The 22,895-nt window shown below is 31.4% G+C and overlaps 1 pseudogene; it reads right to left on the bottom strand.

Annotated features, from left to right (window-relative positions):
* Positions 1 to 4,843: 4,843 nt before the first annotated feature.
* The window catches only part of LOC149535813 (mitochondrial carnitine/acylcarnitine carrier-like protein pseudogene), a 48,772-nt pseudogene continuing 30,720 nt past the window's right edge, over positions 4,844 to 22,895 (bottom strand).

Genomic DNA, 22,895 nt, shown 5'->3' with positions numbered 1-22,895 from the left:
TCTCAAATCCAATCCTCACAAGATAATTATGAAGCCTTTCATACCATGCTCTTGGTGCTTGCTTCAAACCATATAAATCTTTGTGTAGTCTACATACCATGTTTTTGTTATTAGTATCAAAAAATCCCTTTAGCTATTCTATATAAACCTCTTCCTCCAATATACCATTTAGAAATGCAGACTTAACATCCATTTGATTGAAACCTTTATATGCAAAGTAAGCAAACGAAGTTCTTACTCCTTCCAGTCTTGCAATAGGGGGGAATGTTTCTTCATAGTCTATCCCTTCTTCTTATCCATATCCTTTACAAACTAATCTTGCCTTGTTCCTTGTGACTTCAATATTTTCATCTAACTTATTTTTGTATACCCACTTGGCGTCAATCACATTTTTATGTTTTGGTTTAGGAACTAGAGACCATGTCTTATTTTTCTCAATTTGTTCAATCTCTTCTTTCATGTATTTACTCCAGTCCACATCTTCTAATACATCTCTCACTATTTTAGGTTCTTGCATGCTCAGAAACATGTATCATTTCTCAACCTGTTCCTTGTCATTGGTCTAGAATCTATATCTCCAATGATTTGTGCAATAGGGTGATGTCTATTGACATGCTTAGACAATCTTGGTTTTGCACTATTTTGCTCATTTGGTCTCTCAACTTTTGAATCACTATGTACATCTCTATCAGGTAGTTCAACATCATTTTCATGTACACTAATCTTTGAATTAGAATGTACCTCAACTTCATTCTGTAACTCGACACCTAAATGTAGCTCAATTCCTAAATGCAACTCAGCATTCATAGTTTGTGACTCGACAGTTACTAAAACTTTTTGTGGATTTGCAAATTGATTTACCACATCTTCATCCATAGGCATACCTTCATAAAAGTATAAATATGATTTTTATTCTTCCTGGTTCCTTAATAGGTTCAGCCTTATGTACTTCTATATATTCATCAAATTTTTCATTTTTGCACTTTTCACAACTTTGTTAGTGTTAGTATTTAAACACTGATAAGCTTTACTTCTTGTGGAATAGCCAAAGAATATACCTTCTTCACTTTTTGCATCTAATTTACCATTTCTAAAATTCTTAAGAATATAACACTTGCATCCAAATAACTTAAAATATTTTACATTGGGTGGGTATCCATACTATTGTTCAAAAGGTGTTGAATGAGTACCTTTCTTGACTTACACATGGTTCAAGGTATAGACAATTGTACTTACAACTTCTCTCCAGTATTTCAAAGCAACATTTTTCTCCATCATGAGTGTCCTAGCATAGTCCATTACAGACCTGTTCCTCCTTTCAACAATTCCATTTTGTGGAGGGCTTCTAGGAGCAAATGTCTATCTTTTTATTCCTCTTTCATTAAAAAACATCTCAAACTCATTTGATGTCAATTCTCCTCCTCTATTAGATCTCAAACATTTTAGACTTTTACTTGTTTCCTTCTCAACTCTTGCTAAGTACCACTTAAACATTTGGAAAGCATCAAATTTTTGTTTCAGAAACATAATTGTCATCAGTCTAGAATAATCATCAACAAATAGCATAATGTACTTATGCCCTTTGTAGATTTGTACTTCAATTATGCTAGTTTGTGGTGACTAATAAGGAAAGTACTAGCAGGGATTCAAGAAGGGATTCAACACCTCATGTATCTTTGTTTTTCAATGTATATTTTCCCTGAGTTTTAATTTGAATTATTGAAGTTGTGCATCAATCTTCTATCCTTTTCTATCTATTTTTCTATTATGTAACTATTTATTTCATATTAATGTTTGTTTAAATGTATTCTTCTTTCAAAGAAGTGATGCATTAGAAGTGATTCAAAAGATGTTGAGAAATGATTTCATTGAGGGGCCATCTAGATACTAGTAAAATATGTCATATTATCCATATTTCAAATAAACATATTTGGTATTACAAAGGAAAAGAAACTAACCAAGGCACTGACAAAGTATTATGTTTGAGATGTTCTAGATTGGTGTTAATGAAGTAGTGGAGAAGAACAATTTGATGTAGAGATCAGTGGGTTTTCTCATTAGTACTATTAAATAAGGACAAGATCTTTAAATTAACAAGATACTAGGCTTTCCTTAACCAATTCTCTAATTCCATATAAAAGATCTTTAAATGATGAATCCTCACTCCACACCTACTTTTCTCTACATATTAAACATCCCCACTCTTTGTTCATTATGATGTCAACATTTACTTGGTTTTGATCATTCACACTTAGAATGCCTACAAGAGCTCTCTAACCTTAGGCCCTAGATGATATCTAATTTTGTTCTCAAACTCCCATTTATCCTATCAATGGGAACAACTCCTCTCTATATTACAATGACCAAATAGCTTATGGAACATTGACCTAAACCAAAATTTAATCTTGTTACAACCATCAATGTCTCTATCCACCAACACTATAGGAACAAGCATTTTCTATCCCCTTTCACTAAATAACTTCCATTCCAACTCACTTTAGAAGCAATTATGAACTTTCAAAAGGCTTTGTTCCTATTCTTCATATACAAGATTTATTATAGACAACTTCCTGATCAAACTAAAAAAATTTACCTTCTTATTGTCCTCTTTGATAGGCTCATGGTAATGATGGAATAGATAGAAACATTACTAATAAATGGAACACAAACTATAAATGTTTGAATAGATAGACTAATGACTTGATATTTATAGTTGGACTATGGAAATCAATGAAATTAAAATACAACTTAACCTTAAAAATGGAGGCAACTCATTTTCTTTCAAAGTGGACAAAATAATGTCAAAGTCCATACATAATTGTACCACAAGAGATATACCAAGTAGAAACTTCACACCAAGCCTATTCACATCCTTAAATTCAACATCATCACCTCATTCAAAACCCATGTAAATTACTACTATCAATAAATAAAATTGAGAGGAAGTTCATCTAAGAAGAAAAAATTGATCCAAAAATACTACAATTAAATTTGGTTCTAAGAAGATTGCCCTCAAGAATTCTGAGGGGAAAAAAAATGTACGTATCCAAGTTAATACAAAAGGGAAAAATACATCTTGAAGATTGATAATGATCAACATGCAAAAAATTATTTTTTATAAGTTATGACAATTTATTGAAAATTGACAATTTAAACATCTTGATTTACCCCATAATTCAAGATCTAGCCTTGCAACACAATAATCCTCTTATCTGGCATACAAACCTTTTTTGAAAAGCTTCCCCTTGATATCTACTATCTCAGAGACTTGCAGGGAATCTCGTTCTGAGTAGTATCTCCTCTTCTTAGAAGGAATTGACCACAAGATAGTTTGAGTCTTCATTACTCAACATGTGTAACTTCATCATAAGTTACACAAGGTTCTATCTCCCTTGAGTGTAATTTATCATAATCCTTAAGTATTGGAAATTTGTTTAGCTCTACCCTTGAGATTTGTGACAAGGGCTTAACCACCTCATGTGTACTATAAGTTGAGTGGTTGTATCTGGCATTGATAGATCAATCTTTTGCTACAATAACAACCCCACTCTAACAAGTGGTATCAGAGCTTAGCCACATGTTTGAATCCTTAGACCCTCTAGTAACACTATGGGGGAGATTATTGGAAATTTGTTTAGCACTCTCCTCAGGATTTGTGACAAGGGCTTAACTACCTCCTATGTACTATAAGTTGAGTGGTTATATCAGGCTTTGATAGATCTGTCTTTTGATGCAAGGATAACTCCACTCTAACATTAAGAACTTTTAATCTTAGATTGATAGTCAGGTAAGATCTGTGCACCCTTTTTGTAGTCTCACTAATGAACAATAACCCTAGAAAAATGGATTCTATCATCTTATGATAGAAAGAAAACTTCTAGCTATGATGGCTATGAAGGCACTTGTAAAAAAATGACAATTTAGTCTCTATAATGACACTTAAATTAGATAATTTAGTCTATGCAACTAATACTAGTCACTTTAAAACATGAAACATCATTACTATGCATGCTGCAACAATCCACAAAGATTCCAATCTTCTCATCACCATCCTAGGGTAAGAATGATCATTCAGAAAACTACAGAGAGTGGATCTTTAATATAAAAGTCTCATGACTATTAGTGGGGTCTCCATATTTTTTTGTTGACCTATCTTGAAGTAGTTTTAAGGAGATTAGAAATATTTAAAAATAGTCAAACTATTCATAAGAGAAATATTATAGCTAGTTGCGAAAAACATACATTATATAATATTCTTCATCTTCAACACATTAAGCACATACAAAGAGTTGGTATGATAATGTTTTCAACATAGGTGTATTTAAAAAGAGTTGGTTTGATTCAACCCACAATTGTGTTAAGCACATAACCTACACATGTATTAAGTAGAGAGACAAAACTACTCCAGAACCTAATTGATACTTCCATACAATTTAGACTTAAAACAAACAACATAGTTACATTCTACAATTATATTTTTGGCAAATGAGCTGTGGATGAAAATCATATAACTATTGTATTTTCCTTTCTATTGCATGTTAAGAATTACAAGATCAATGAGATATGAACTTGCTTGTAAATGATAAGATAACTGATGCAAAAACAACAAAATTGTGAAGTCTATATAAAAGCTCTAATACTAAGGTAAACATCTTTTAGGCCTTGAGAAGGATAGATTAAATTTCATTAAATATGAATAAAAGACCATGTAAATAAGCAAATTTCATTAAAAGAGATGATTAAAATTTGTGAAATTGTAGAATTGAAAGAAACATTCAAATGAAGAAAGCACTCATTTCCCAAATTATTTTTTGTTGTCAAAATTGTATAATACTCCAAAATTCTAGTTAAATATTCTATCATCCCAATTTGACCTTTTAACCTCATAGGCAAGGAAACTTGTAGTGTTGGCAGGAACACTTCTAGCCATGGCAGGCTCAAAGCCCCTGTACAAACCTTTGATCCCTTCAGATGCAACAATTTTCTTAAATGCATTGATTGAGCTAGATTACTTTGGCTAGTGGTAATTATCAACCTATATAACATTTCACAACATCATTTGGATATACAACCAACTAGAAAGTAGCACCAACAAGCCCACCTGATGTAAGGAGAGAATTTTGGCTCAATCCAGAAGTATCTCATTCTCCAGCCAAATATTGCTTTATTCCATTATAGAAACCAAACATAACTACATTTATAGGTATTTCTTATGATAAATTAGGAGTGAGATCCTTAAATAGTCCTAAAATCCCCACCTTAGACTTTAAAATATGTTTGGCTACACTGATTGCTCCATTATATTTGATGGATGCTGCTACGTTGTGGATGCACCTATTTTATAGGAATTTGGAAGGGCTCAATATAAATATTATATGCTAACATTCAAGGGAAAATAAATGATTTACCAATAATATATTATTAGGTGCATCAATAGGGGTCAAATTTAGTACAAATGAATTGTACTAAACTGTTAAGGTTTAATCCATGATTCCATGCAATGGAAGGTTGATTCCAATGGGTTTGAACTTTGAAATAAATCTCAAGATTTATATGCACCATGATGGATTCTTAACAATGTAGATTTATTTCCCATTGTATAAAGAAAACCTCAATAGTTTAGCTCAATGCTTGAAGCTTGCTGATGTACTCCATCATTTATCATAAAGAAAGGTGAAGTTTACACCAATCACATCACACTACAACTACACTAGTCCATGTGATGCATGATTGTTGATTGTAAAATGTAGCCAATTGAGCTACAATTATATTCAAACCTAGAAACATAGAAGTGTACAAAGAAATTGCCAAATGTATAAATTAGAAAAAAATCCTTTACCTATTGTTGTCCCAGTAGTAGCAACTGTAGAAGCTTCTCTAGTGGAAAGAGCACTTTGAGCTTGCAATCTACACTTCATTAGCTCATTTGGGCATGCTTGCATTGACATATAAATACCCACCCCTACTCAAAAAATTACCTATTGTTCTATAGCAAGGGGAGCCCCAGGTGCTATTCTAACTAAGTCTTCCATATGCCCTATTGCAGTAAAGAGAACTACATTTAGTGCTTCCTTTGTAGCTAATCAAGCTCCCATTCCTTTGTATAGGCCTTGAGGGCCCTCTACTATAATTATTTGTCAGACAACATCCATGGCCTCAACATACCATGAAGGTTGCTTGGAGGAGGTTATCTTCAGGGCTACTAATTAGTAAAAAATCATAAATAAAATATTATAACTAGATGACAATCATAATTAGGATAAATATTCATAGAAGTCTTCCAACTATTTCCTTTTCAAATTAACATAATATGTTGGGTTAGTAGTTTTACATTTTAAGAACAAAGAAATTTTGCTTATTAGTGAAGCTGCAACTCTAGCCTAAAAAGTGGGCAGGCATCAAGGCTCCAAGACCTTAAGATCATGAGTCTTTATGCTAGGTTTTGGGATTCAAAAAAAGAGTTATCGAGTAATAATCTTGAATAAGAGATGCATAGAAAATGTGTATACTATTAGGGAGAAACAATACAATTTGGAGCATGCTATGCAAGAGTAATGGTAATTTATTTATCTAATTCAGTTGTAGAGCCCAAGTAAGACTTAGAATTGTGCCTATCGGAGGGATGCTCCAAGATCAGTCTATGAAATCCTGGCAATATGTGGTTTTATATTTGATAAGTGGTATGTTTTATAGTGTTCTCTCAATAACTCAATAATCGATTGCTATCCATAGAAAACTTAATATTTAAGAAAAGGTGACAACTCATCTACAAGTATTAACTATAGAAAAATTACATAATGTCAGGAGATAGGAACAATGTCAATAGATTTTACTAGAGGCTTTACATGATTTCTTGTGACACCTTTGAATAGAGTATTATTCGTATGGGCTCATATCATTTATATGGGCTGCTGCAAGTTCCATTTTTAGGGAAGCACTTCAATATGCTTTTTCAGAAACCTAAAAAATAAAAGACATATATTGAATTTAATAAATTTATCAAAAATAGAATAAATTAAATTAGAGGTCACATGTAAAGATACAAATCATTTTCCTTTCACCAATTAAATCTAATCTATTTTCATTATAAATTAGATCACGTGTCAGATACAAACCATGGTCTCTTACATAGTTTTTTTTCCAAGAGAAACATTTCTAAATGCTTTGCATATGCTTAAGCATACTTAACATTAAAATAGAAATACTACAAGTTGATATCTTTTTATCAATTCTTGGTGTGCATTAAGGCTCTACCATTATATAACAAAAATTAAAATCTTCCTTTATCAGGAATAAACTACTCCCTAACAACAAAAAGACATCATTACATTTTTGGTAGCAATGGGATTTTCATTTATGAATATAGGAAATGTAGTTTTTGACATGTGATGTTGCAATATAATGTTCCCTTTCTATCTACAACACACAATGTTTGGGTAGGCTTTTGTCTCGCTTCTTTCCCATTCTCTAGTAATAACAAGCCTTCCTTTCTTTTTTTGAAGTTGAGATTGAAAGATAAGTTTATGTCATATAGTTCAATTTTTTCTCTAGCATGTAGAAATAATCTAGAAAGGCTATTTTAGAATTTTTTTGTTCTCCTTGGAATGGATAGACTAATCAATAAATTTTTAAATGTTCCTTCTATGTTATTTACATTAATAACATTTCTAGCTAAAAAATAGTTCTTTCACAAAATTTGTTTCCTGTACTATTTCCATGTTTCCAAAAACATTTTCTCATTGATGGCCATCATGGATATTATTTTTGGTGTTTATGGACATCCTCTTCCAATATATGCATGCAAATATCACAATAGAAAATTATTCTTTAACTATGCAATTGAAGAGGAGGGACAATAATTTATCTGAATGCAAATGTTTGAATTATATTCTTGTTTGCATGAAACTAGGTTGTAGTGATTATAGGGAATTCAAAAAGTGGTCAAGATATCTCATTGGAATTACTTGTTGTGGCCAAAGAAGTGCACTTTTCTTCAAGGTCTTTGGATGTCATAAAGGGAATACAAAAAATACAGGCTAATCTTCCAAATTTCTATCTAAAACCTATGGTACATGATTCTTAGCTTTTCCAGTCATTCAGATAGAAATGGATGTAATATATGTGGTGGAATGAAACAAAAGCCTAATATACAAATTAAATTTAGAGAGTTACCAACACTGATTAGTTGGTGATATTTTCCAAAGTAAGTCAAATTGTGATATTGATCTCAAGATTCAATTGTTTAGTTTTTTGAGTCAAACTCATTGACATGTATTTCATGAGTAGTGGTTCACATGAACCCATGTCTCATGAGAATGAATGCAAAACTCACCACTCATTAGATCTATTGCTTCGCCTATGTAAGCATCACTTGGATCCAATAAGAGCTATGTGTTCCATTCATTCTCTTTAGAGATGGGTTCATGTGAACCACTAATCATGAAACATGGGTGAATGATTTTAACTAAAAATATTACACAATTGAATCTTGATAGCAATATCAAAAGTTACCAACATGTTGATACAAATCCTTTTTCTACCATATCTCTCAAACACCATGGAAAAATATAATGTACAATCAACATACTTGGTGTTGAATAGCCTACTGATGTGTTCTTGCTCATGATCTAGGTGAAATATCTTAATGACAATGGACTTGTGGCTTTTCAGGATGGTTCCTTTGTTATTGCAGACTATATTATACATTGTACCTATTAAGATAGGTTGGTCTAGTTTCTAAATTTCTTCCATGGCACTTTTCATCATGCACTATTTTATTGTTATTTCAAAAGATTTGGGAAGTACATTATGTCCTTTGTCTATTTTCTCTATGATTACCTGTATTGTTTAGATTACTTAAAGTTACACCCAAAGTTGTGCTCACAATATCTCTTTTTTATAGGTATTTTTAATCTTTCTCATTTCTTGATACAAAGGGAAATGTTATGGTGGATGATGATCATGTAGGACCATTATTGACATAGGGAGACTAAAGGAAACTAGGGCCAAAGGCACACCTAGCTACCAAAGCCACCTGCAAGAGTAAACACAGTGGAAAAACAACATAGAGAATAACAACCAAAGGAGATAGAAGGGAAAAAGACTTATTGATTCATCAAATCATCAACATACATGCCCAGCTATAAGGCATTCCAAGTTATGACCAACAATGCAATTCACACTTTGATCTTCAAGGATCATCTTCACATTCTAACTCTCCACACAAAAATATCCCTTCTCTAACTCCTACTTACTCCTCTTGAATGAACAATAATCCTAAGACTCTACCCAAGACCTCTATAAATACTTGCATGGTCACAAGTTGGCCTATTACAAATTACCATCTAAATAAACCCTTACATTAAATGCATGCACAACCACAAGTTGGATAGCAACAATTATTAAACACAAATACCAAATTAAGTATGCATAAAGTTTGCCCAAGCTAGAACCAAACACAGACAAATCATTCAAAGAAGGACCAAGGAAAATACTATCACGTGGTAATGCTCAACATACACTGGAACTTGGCATGAATAGAAACTCAACAAGTACAAAAAATGTGACACCAACTAGGAACTTGACACCAACAAGGAACTTGACACATATTAGGCACTCACTACTATATTTGGGGTCAAATTGTGATGACAAGATATTGTAAGTGCAATAACCAACCATCTACCAAGTGACATATACAAGAATTGGCTCTTTTTGGATGGACGTCAAACTTTTGGTGTCCTAAATTACAATGACAAGGGCTTTTATTAGAATTACAATGTATAAAGTTGTCATATATTGAAGCCAAACAGGTCAATACACCCTCACAATTGTGATAACTATACCATGGAGGCTCTATCACACATGAGACATTTATGTGATGACTATATTATGGGTCCAACAACTAGCCATGGAACTTATCCATCATAATAGAGATATATTTTTGGTAGCAATGTTGTGGAACCAACGGCTAGGCATCAAAATTGCAATGATAATGTAATAGAAATAAAATGGAATATGTGATGTTGGAGAGAGTTCTTTCCTAACAAATCTATTTCTAAAACTCAACTTTGGTTATGAACGTTATTAGGAGATTGCAATGCTCTTACCTCTATAACTAGTTTTCCTATTATTTTTATCTTTTGGGAGAGATTGGATGATTCTTGTGACTGTCAAACAAGAATCATTTGATTTCTCCAAAAGGAGAAACATAAGAGGAAAACTAGTTATAGGAGTAAGAGCATTGTAGTCCCTTGATAATGTTCATAACCAAAGTTGAATTTTAGAAATAGATTTGTTAGGAAAGAACTCTCTCCAATATCACAAATTCCATTTTTTTCTATTATGATTGCAAAATTTAAATTTACTAGATTGATCTTGCAAGCTGGGAGCAACTGATTGTTCATTTTACTATACCTGATTTGATGACAATTTTATAGGAATTTGTGATCAACCCAACTAATCATTACCTAGATCAATGAATCATAGTGACAAAGGCATAAAATCTATGACTAAAGCCCCTAAGAAAAGAGATTCAAATGATAAATCATTTGAGTGGGTACTAAAAAAAAGGGAGGAAAGGAGAAGATATGATCATGGCCATGATAGTGAAAATAAAAACTATGGACATGTTGGAATGAATTTAGAGAAATATAATAGAATTTCTACAAAAGGTTCTGATTAGAGGAATGAGATTTATGAAGGCACTGAACACAATGATATTATATATGATGCAGAGGGAAAATACAAGAACAAAGATATGGAAGAGAATTTTTCTGATGGTAGAATTGGTAAGCATCATATGTGTGTAAACATTCAAGATAATACAGAGCCTAGAAGGGTTGAGACGATGGAAGAAAGAAGTAATTGGGGTAGAGATGCTGAGGATGATGGGTACAAAGTAAAAGGAAGACAATAATAAATATGATTGTTAAGTCAACAATTATAAAAACATAATAGTCAGAGAATGTTTGCACAAGCATTCAAGCTTCTTGAGATATTATGTTGTACAATTTTTTGGTATATTTGTATGAGCCTACAATATTTGTTTTTTGCTATATTTCAAAATAGATTTCTATTTGCAAATTGGCCAAACAATAATTCTAGGCTTGCCATTTTGAAAATAATTAGAAGGTTGTTTGATTAATATCAACAATGTACTTCACTTGAAACTTCATTTTTACCTTAACATCATCATGCAATGAGAAATTCTATTTAAAAATATTTCTTAAGTTATTCAAAGCTAACTTCTTGTTGGTTCATGGTGGATTAGAATGTATCTAAAAGGAAATAGCGAATTTGCCAAGGTTTTGTGTCAAACTACTCGTTACTTGTTACATATAATGTCTTAAAATAGTTAAGTGCTACCTAACTATGTCCAAGGTGTCTACACGTTGGAGACATACTCCACCTACCAGGCTGCCTACATACCCATATCCATGGGATCAAGACACTTGAATTACTCACTCTAACGAATATGGAGTTATGGTTTCTAATTATTTTGATGTAGTTGTATTCTTATAACCACTGGTGACCTTTAATCACCTAATACAACTCTTCGACATCATACACCAACTCGGGTGAATTAGGTGATTTTCTATAATTAAATTATGGTAATACCTTGGTGAAACTTTTGTGTTGTAGTTTATAGTTAATGTAAGGTTAACCTATATACATCCTAACTCACTCCTTATATAGTTATGTTTAAAAGCTTGTGACAATAATCATTGTGACAAAAGCTTGTTTAAAAGTGCTAATTCATTTTATTAAATGTAAGGTTGATTACATGAACATCCTTACGTGTATAATCAAGGTAAGTTACTTGGAATGTCATGAGATCAATCTTTAAAGTACCTAGAATGTCCTCATCACCTCCTACATAAAATGAATATAGGATGACAAAATTCCTCCTAAGAAATAATGGTTCAAGTGAAATAAACACATTAAAAATGAGAGAGAAAAAGAGGAATTTACTTACCAATAGGCATTTCCATTGCATCTGTGGCCATGCTACTTGTTGAGTGATTTTTATTGTTTTTCTGTTGTATCAAGTTCTCTCTATTTATATACATACATTCATACATACATATACACATATATATCCATATACATATGTGTGTGCGTGTGCGTGTGTGTGTATATATACATACATGCATATACAAAGATCACAAGGGAACATCAACAAAATCCTAGATCTCCACTGATCTCCACCAACATTCAGAGCTCCCCACTATTGTTTGGAGCTCTCCAACCTCTTTCATCCATAGCTCTCCACATATATACATATACATATATATACATATACATATACATATACATACATACATGCATGCACATACATACATACATATATACATACATACATGAAAACACCAATGCACTTTCTAAGAGTTTACAACTGTTCAACAAAATTAATGTTTTAAAAGAAATTGTTGTTGAAATAGTACATAAATTTCTTGACGTGAGAGGTCCACAAGTGAGGGTGTTGTCCAATCTTGAAAACTTGAATGCTGAAATTGATTTTGATAAGGATATTATGCGAGGCACTAGATAGAATCTAGGAAAGTGTTGTAGTAGGTACTATGACATTGGAAACACCAGTTAAATTGGTCTAGTTGATGATTAACTGAGTTGATTACTTCATTATTATATGATCCAATGGTAATGTTAGTTATTATTTTGATATACATGAAAACATTATTATTATTCATTATTATATATACATACATACGTTAAAAAAATAATGCACTTTCTAAGAGTTTACAATTGTGCAATATAATGCACATATCCAGATATCATTAACAATGATGATAATAATATAAACAAATGACCATATAGAAGAAATTGTGTACAAAAAGAGAACAAGGGAAAGGAAAGTCAAAGAACAAATAATATATATTAAATTGATGATATATAACTTTAGAAAGAGACAATCAATAGAAACAATGATCATACAAATTAACACAAACATCAGTAATTAAAATGAATATACTAGTGAAAATAATTTTGGATACCTGATAAGATGATAAAGGAATAATAAAGTAAAGACATCATTAGTACGAGTCAAACAATATATAGCAACTTAGTCATTTGTGAGAAATACATCTGCATATACAAAGATCACAAGGGCACATCAACAAAATCCTAGATCTCCACTGATCTCCACCAACATTCAGAGCTCCCCACTATTGTTTGGAGCTCTCCACCCTCTTTCATTTGTAGCTCTCCACATATATACATATAAATATACATATATATACATACATGCATGCACATACATACATACATATATACATACGTACATGAAAACACTAATGTGATTTCTAAGAGTTTACAACTATTCAACAAAATTAACGTTTTACAAGAAATTGTTGTTGAAACAATACATAAATTTCTTGACGTGAGAGGTCCAAAAGTGAGGGTGTTGACCAATCTTGAAAACTTGAATGCTAAAATTGATTTTGATAAGGATATTATGGGAGGCACTAGATAGAATCTAGGAAAGTGTTGCAGTAGGTACTATGACATTGGAAACACCAGTTAAATTGGTCTAGTTGATGATTAACTGAGTTGATTACTTCATTATTATATGATCCAATGGTAAGGTTAGTTATTATTTCGACATACATGAAAACATTATTATTATTATTCATTATTATATATACATACATACATTAAAAAAATAATGCACTTTTTAAGAGTTTAAAATTGTGCAATATAATGCACATATCCAGATATCATTAACAATGATGATAATAATATAAACAAATGACCATATAGAAGAAATTGTGTACAGAAAGAGAACAAGGGAAAGGAAAGTCAAAGAACAAATAATAGATATCAAATTGATGATATATAACTTTAGAAAGAGACAATCAATAGAAACAATGATCATACAAATTAACACAAACATTAGTAATTAAAATGAATATACTAGTGAAAATAATTTTGGATACCTGATAAGATGATAAAGGAATAAGAAAGTAAAGACATCATTAGTACGAGTCAAACAATATATAGCAACTTAGTCATTTGTGAGAAATACATCTTTGTTATCATTAGCAACTTATAATTGAGGATTTTTGGCAATGATGATTATATGCTACTATGGGTATCTAGTCTGCATATTGGAGTTATACGGTAGTCAAAAAACATCATTTTAGAAAGCATAAAAAGGAGACATGTTTGAAACATTAGTATCAACATTACATAACAATGAAGATTTAGCTTCAACATCAAGCAACCACATGAAGGTAGCACTGAGTATGAAATTTTTTTATGAGTCATGGATACCACTATATCACCCATTGATGGAAGGAAGTGACAATTCAAGGAATGACATTGTACAAGTGTTATATAATAAGGAAAACAAAAGCAATGGAAATCTAATGATTAATTCTTTATTAGATAATGACAATAATGACTTAGCAAGTAGCTCATCAAACTATGTGCATTATCATGATGAACAATATTTTCTTCATCAGAGAGAAAAAAGACAAATTTCTTGAACACATGGTTCTACCAAAAGAAAAAAAAAAAAAAAATAGCCAAGGTTGCTTTGTTTTATTAATAAAAAAAAATTATTTTTTCTAATTGGAAAACAGTCTTTAGTTTTACAAAGATTAAAATTATATTTCCTAAATTATTTGTAGGCCCTAATTTGAGATGCACCATAGTACACATCAGACATTGCAGGGAATAGATTTGACTACTTCAACCTTGGGTCAAGGGATTCTTTGTACCATTTTTGTCTAGTCATCAAAATTAGTTCACTAAGGAGCTATTAATCTACAAGTAGTCAATCTAAAAAAATGATTTTTAAAAATAATCAATAGTCAAGATCCAATTACATGAAGAAATAACATGCACCCAAATAAATATAAATACAATCAAAACTTGGAAATTGTAAAGCTAACAAAAGGGGAAAAAAGAAAGCAATAGAGAAAAAAATGATTTTAAGCTAATCATCAAAGAGGCATGTCAAGTATACAGATGTATTCTATAAAATTTTGATCATGACATTGGTATAGTTGCTAGAGAAGGGAAAAAAAAATTGGTGAAGAAAAGTAGAAAAATAAAAAGATATGATGTGGGAAGCAAGTGCCCAAAAAAATGACATCACCCTTACCCTCTATTGTTGTCATAAGGACTCCATGTAGACTATCGCTGCATGATCAATTTTGTAGCACCCATTTCTACAAATAATTTGATGAATAGTCCATAAGATGGAAAACTATGTGAAGATTGAAATTGTCATAATTAAGCCAAATAAATGTGGATCTAAAAACACAAAAAAGTTTAAGTATAATACATTCTAAGATGTAGGGGTTTTACATCATAATTTACTTTCTAAAGTATAATGAAGACTATACTAGCAATTGTTCTTTGATCTGCCTTTTGATGTATACAGAGGCTGTAAACAAAATATCGATATTCTTCTAGAAAAAGAAAAGTATAAAGGTTTTTAACTTCAAAAACCCCATTCCCAACTATTTTCTATGAATCATATGTTTTGAGATGGTATATTAAAAAATAAATTGTAGAAAGAAATTAGATGAACCTAGATCCCACCAAGCCATGTAATATTGAGCATTAACAAAATATAAATCAGCTTCAAAATAATCCATATGCAAGGGTACTGTAGAAACTGGATAAGAATCTAGTATCCACAAAATGATATGTGAGGAATGGAAATAAATGTGAAGTTTCTTATCTAACAACACTTCTTAGTGACAACTCATCAATTGAGCCATTTAGACAAGGCACGTGAACTATTTAATAGAATGCTACTATAATATTTGTTAAAAAGATTGTCTAGCTTTCTTTCAAAAGTCAAACATTAGTGGGCATCACATTGGAACTAGAGGACATCATGCTCAAGTGGAATGTAGAAAGCTTGTAGAGGCACCATAGTGAAGGGAGGCATGAAGCATTTGTTGCAATGTGTCAATAGAGAGGTCATCCCATGAGATGGACAAAAAATGGAGTGATAATTACATAGAATACAATGATCGTAGAATATGCACAATATGGAAGCATAGAAAAGCACATGAATAATTGGACAAGAGGCCTCAAGAGACTATTTTTTTTGGAAAATTGATTTGTTTTATGAGTAATATTCATACAAAATGAGGCTTGCAGAAATACCATGGAAAATTGTATTTGATCCTACTAGATGGGAACAACTGATTGTTGGTTTTATTATACCTAATTTGATGTTAGTTCTATAGGAATTTGTAATCAACCTAGCTAGTTAGCAACTAGACACAATTTACTAGGTTATGGCTGGTTTCTTTCTAAAAATATCTACTATGATGTGTTTTTGTAAAATTTCTTATGAACTTTGCCCTTTTTTCTTGGTTTGTGTTATTTTTGTGGAGGATCTTGAGGTAAGTCACTTAGTACAGGTTAAGTGAGTTTTTTTATTTTGATTCTGGAATATGTATGCAACTAGATCAATTTTTCTATTATGTTAACATGTAATAAGCACCTTAAAAAAGATATTTAAATATACATATATAGAAGGAAATATAACGAGCTACCTATTTAGAAGGAAACAAAACAAAAATTTACGTAGCCCTTGAAGAAAATAGATGAGCTAAGGAATGAGAACAAAATTGCAGAGCAAGGGCAAGACACAAGAAAAAAATTGTAGAGAAAGGGCATGAAGATTATAAGGGCATGACATGGTAACAAAGTCATAGATCAAGGGCATGACAACAATATTATAGAGCAAGGGCATGGAAATGAAATGTAGAGATCATAATGGAATGACAACCAAATCATAGAGCAAGGGTATGACAATGAACTACAGAGATCACAACAATGAAATTGTGGACCAAGGGCATGACAATGTACATAGCTCTCCACCCTCATTTTGAGTCGTCAATTGGCTTTCCTACACAACTATCCATAATCAAAACAAATGTGGAATGATTTATGTCATGTTTTCTTTATTTTTTTTCTATAGTAATGGGGCATTGCAATGAAAATGACAATATGGGGGATAATTGCAAAAAAACTATGAAAATCAACACAAATTACACTGCCATCATAAATTACCATCACAATTTGACCCCAAATGTTGTAGTGACTACAACTCGGTAGAAACATGAAAACATGTAGGATAGAAATGCAACCCAGGATGCTCCTACATCAATTATATGACCATATTTTTCTATATTTGTTAGCTTCATTTCTTTCATTTGTTGGAGTTCCATGCAACGATTTTACAGATTAAAATCTTTGAATGTTCATTGTATGATCCTTATAATAGGTTCAGTTATTGGGAATACTAGATTGATTCCATTCTTATCCCTTATGAGAAATTGAGTGTACATTATCTCCATACACTAATCCTAAATTCTTCTACATGTATGCTTCTTAAATTTCATAACCATATTTTTTCGCTTATTACAGATCACAACTTTTCTATTCTTTGAGTCACAATCAAAGTGGATAGCACAAATATTGTTAAGAAAGGTATTTCTGCCATCAATAAAGGACATAATCAAATCTATGGAGGACTTTTACAAGCTTAAGGAAATTGCTAGCATGCCCAAACATTATACTCATGATATTTTTGTCTTTGAGGTCACTCTCCAAACCTTGATTTTTTATTTTTTTTCACAATTTTTACAATGTGCATTGATTTTTTCCTACATTAATGTCTCCTCAAAAACTAATCTAGTTTAGTTTTCACCGTAAAGTATAGAGAAATATTTTATTGAAATGACTTTAAAATTCTAAGATGTTAGCTTTCAATATTGTGTTGAGCAATATGTTATATGATAAAATTTCTCTTTGCAATGCAATCAATGCATTTTCACATGATGATCATGGCATTTTGCACTAAACATAGTTTCTTGATAAAATAGAAAGCAACATGTGATACATTCACTCAATTGACTATAATCCTAGTTAATTCTATCATGAGTATCTATACATGGTCATTGCATATTTTTTAAAATGCTAGAATTCACAATAGAAGATACTTTGACATACAACTGCCCATATCCCACATCACTAGTAATAACTTTAAGTATAATGAATACATTTAATCTATAATATAAAAGTGTCTCTTTCCTTTCTACCACAATTCTTCCACATCTAACCCCCATAGAATATATTGAGTTTCCTATCTTAGTGAAGAAGAAATATAAATTTGTAAAGATTTGAGAGTAATTTAAACAACTAATTAACCATCAATGAGAAGGATTAAGAAAAAGAATTATAAGGTCTATCTATCATCTCAAATAATATATATACTTCCAATTCTTACATATGAATCACCAACCTCTCCAAAATTTATGTTGATTGGTGGCTGAAATCCTAGTTCAGATAAATTGCATAACATTAGTATTCCTCTTTAGTCACAAATTTGAATCTTTTTGAAATCATAGAAGTTACTAGAAGATGCTCCTAAAGGTTGATTGTCACCATTGATTGATGGCACCCGCTAATTTGCAATGACTTCCTTAGATTACCATTTACTTCCAACTTCTTCATGTCAGCCTCTTTGTAAATGTTGCTATTTTGAAATTCATCAAATTTATGTTATTCATGGTGCACAAGAATGTTATAACTTTTTCTTGAGTGCTTCTTTGAAGCCATTTGTTGATGTTAGACATGGAACAATCAATACTTTTATTGATTGCAGTACCATGTATATTTTGGTATTGATTATACATGGTATTCCCAATTCTGTTCTCCTCTCTGCAAATAGGTACACATTTCATGTTTATGGAAATGATCTAAGATAACTATTAATAGTGAATATACGTGTCAAGCTAATTTAGTGAAGTGTTACAAGATCAAGTGTTAAACCTTCTGTACATAGGTACACTTCTATATGGATACAATATTGTTCATATTTCTCTCGTATCTAGAGGTTTTGTGGCATAACTTACCAATCACGTAATTTTCTATTAATATTTTATCAAAAAATCCTATAACACTTGACCCATGAATTAGCTTACAATTTGTTTTAGCACTTGATCTTGTAACACTACAATGAATTATCTCATTATGCATCATTATTAGTGATTAAGTACATCTAAACCTTCAAAAAAATTTAGTCTTAAAAACAAGATGGAGTTTGTGACCCATGCATTTTAAAGATTATTTAGGTTCTTTATAAAAATAATTATATCCTACTCTACCTTTGGGAATACTTAATGTAACACATATGAATAGAGCTAGATCACTTCTTCTACTAGTGTGGTGTTGTTATAAACCTTGTTTGTCTACCTTAGCCATTTTGACAATTAGGAGTTAGGAGCATTGGGGTGTTTTAGAAAGTGTTGGAGAAATTATACATCATCACTCTAAGGTCTAGTGAGGTCTAGGATGTGTGTTCACAAGATTGGCAACTTAGTTGCATGTTTTGACAACTTTTGTCAAAAGTTGACAATGTTGTCATTTTGTAGATATGACAACTTTGAGGTGGTTAAGATTTTTTTTGAAATCCAACATTTACAACCACTTTGGTCAAAACTACTTAGAGGATGCAATAGAAGCTTGATAAACCTTTATGTGAGAGAGAAGAACCTATTGTAGAAAAACAACATTTTGATTAATAAAAATATGTTTATATTTTGTAATTTCAATAGTCTTTTTGAGTTGTACAGATTTGTATGGATTCATCTTGGGTTTTGAGCCATACCAAAATTCTCCATAGTAAATTCCCTAAATAATGAAACTAGTTAGAGACCTTGAAATGTTGGGAAATGAAAGTTAGAGATTCTTGAACACTCCTTTCCATTTGAAGGCCCTAACTAGGGTTTTGAGAGAAAAATCCTTATTCCTAGAGAGATTCCACCATGGCAAAATTTTGAACCTTAGTGGAAAGGAAAGTCTGAGGATGTGATTTAATATTTTTGGGGTCTTGGACAAGGAAGGTTTTGCTGATGGGAGAAACAATTAAACCCCTGGGTAGGCATCTCAATGTGACTGCCCAAAAATTTAGTAAATGAATCATAACTTGGCCCTGGGATGGAATGAAGACTTGAAACATAGGATTTGGTTGTTTTTCATGCCCCTACACATGCTCCAATTGGTTTGATGATGATTGATAAGGAACCTGAGACACTTGCCTTGTAAATGGAGACCTAGTTGTTATTAGGCCTAGGATAGGTTTTGTTGCAATTTTAAGGGTTGGGTGATTGGCCATATATCCCAATTTGAAGGATGTTTAAAATTGATCATTTAGGACTTAATAGAGTAGTTAAAAATCACTTTGGAAGATTCCAAGTTGATTTAAGTCCAAATCTCTTTGTTTGCGTCTTGTAGCCCTATTAGGCCAAGAAGGCTAGAAAGTGCCTTAACAAGTATTTGGTGCAAGAGATGACTTACATACCATTAATAAAAGGTGTAGAGTCCTATTTGGGAACCTTATTCCATTTTTTAGAGAGGGGATTCAACTTGTGGTGAATTGTACCTTGAAGGGTACTTGTTGACTATTCAAAGTCTAGCCTATTCTATGTGACCTTGTGACCACTGCTCCTATTAGTAAATATGGACAAATCATGTAAGTAACCCCATGAAAGAGTAATAAATATGACACCCACGTCACTTCATATGCTACTTACACCCAAACTCTAATCATAAACAAAGTGTTGACCAGATTCTTTTTTTGGGCTGCATGACCCCACATTTTACGGGACAGTTTAAAGAACTTTGAAGCCAACATGAATTAGTTTTTTATAGAGGTATCTTATATAGAATTCATCATATCTTGAAAATATTTCTAAAGTAAGCCTTTGAAAGAATTCCATAGAGTAGAGTCTTTGATTGAAAGTTGAAGAAAGTCCTACGCCGCCTCTTGACCATAGATAGTTTGTGATAGGAATCTTCTATCTAGATGACTGCATTTATGGTAATACACTTTAATAAGTAAATTCAAAAATCCAATTTACCAAAACCCTTACTTCACTTTCCACAATGAGACATGATGGAATTATCTACAATGTAAGTGTGTGCCTTCTACAAAGTCATTTCCATTTTGGGACATGATGGAAGCTTCCAAGCCTTATATCGCAATATGCCTTTAAGGTATTTTGAGAATCTAGAGGCGCCAGTTTGAGTATGTACAGACATTATTATTAGCATTGGAAAAACCCTTTAACTAGAGGCTTTTCTTAAAAATTCTATTAAATTTTCTTAAGTTCCTCTGGATTTAAATTGGTAGCAAGGATGCTCTTTGATTTTTTTAAGCATCTTATTTGATCATTTTCTTACTTGTCAGTTAATTTTATGCTGTTGTTTGATCTTGTGTTTTTATCATTTAATGTATCACAATCTCCCACTTTTCATTAGATGAGAGGGAAATTTCCTATCACCTTATAATGCGACTGGTATTATTAATTTGCATGTAGTAGTTGCCCTTATACCCTACATATGTGGAGACATGAGTGCTAAATTTTGAATGATAACAATCTGTTTGAACCAACAAAATCCAATCAAAACATAAGCTATCTAGAGAGCTCTAACAAAAATATATCTAAATTGGATCAGTCATACTCTACATGACTCGACATGGGAAAAATATTATAAGGAGTCTAGCAAAACTAAAAAAACTAGTACTTTGAAAAAGATAAATCATTTACTTTTTAAAATAATGACTAGAAGAGAGTTTTTTGAAAATTTCAAATATTTCTTTGGCTTTCAACTTTAATAATGTGACTTCCTGTTGAACCAAGCCTTAACCTGACTCAACTTGCATTGAGTAATGAGTAAAAAACTCTGGATATCCTTTTGATTACTCATCATAATTTTCTACTCTTATATAAATTGAGCTGAATAGAGTAGTAACATAGTGATGTCTAAAATATATTTATGGACTATGGATTTCTATCAATGATGCATCGAGTTATAGTTCCAAATACCTAGGAATAAATGCAAATAAACCTTGGAGTGGATGCCATGCACCGAACTGCTACAACAGTAAACAAATGTGATCAAGACAATAATGGAAAACCTAAAAATGTCAGAGTAATAGCACAAAATTCACTTTGATCGATGTAGGTGGGTAAAAGTATAAAATTGTGTCACCTTTTAGGCTAACTTATCAGAATGACTGAATTTGAGTATTTCTATCTAAAAATCAACTTTTTTTAAAACATATGATCTAGATAAATTTATTATGGCTAAGTTAAAAATTGTCTCACAATTTTCCAATTAGAAATGTCTATTAAATGCATGTTTTATACTAGTTTGTATCCAATTACTAAAGAAATAAAATTATTTCAGAAAAGTGGCATTTCAATAAATCTTACTATTTTTTATGATAATTTTCTAATAACATATAAACACCATTTTATAGAGCTCAAAGTCAACAATATTATCATATAAAGTTTATAGTGTTTTAATTAGATATAGTATATTGTAATTAAAAAATTCTACAAGAATCTATTTTAACACTCAAAAAGATGTCAATTTTGAGAAAGAATTTTTTTTTAAATCATATCAAAAAAATCTAAAAATTATATGAAGTTCTAGAGGAGAGAGTCCTTTTCTAAAATGTATAATTATTCTCTTGGTTAGAATAGATTTATTTTGAAAAATGTGGTGGGAGATGAAAATAATCAATTTCAGGCGAGTTGAAATTCCAATCATTATAAAAGAGAAAATATAGGTCTAAAGCCAATTTTTAATTTTTATTGTTCTAGATATATATGATATCTATAACATAATCTATGATCAAAGGGAAATACGTTTATTTCCATATAGTTTTGTGGTGGGAACTAGACCCCTAATTTTCAACATTTTTTAGCAGCTAGAAAATTATCTATAATAATTAGGAAAATATATCAATTCTTATTCCAAATAATTATTAAAAATTATAATTGTAAACTTCATCCATTTCTACACATTTCATTACTTGACTTCATTTTCAAATT

This window comes from Cupressus sempervirens, chromosome 10, assembly GCF_028749045.1.
Source record: "Cupressus sempervirens isolate cs-2001-9-10 chromosome 10, ASM2874904v1, whole genome shotgun sequence".
NCBI classification, from domain to species: domain Eukaryota; kingdom Viridiplantae; phylum Streptophyta; class Pinopsida; order Cupressales; family Cupressaceae; genus Cupressus; species Cupressus sempervirens.
The sequence above is the reverse complement of the archived record's forward strand: the minus strand, read 5'-3'. Positions and strand labels throughout refer to the sequence as shown.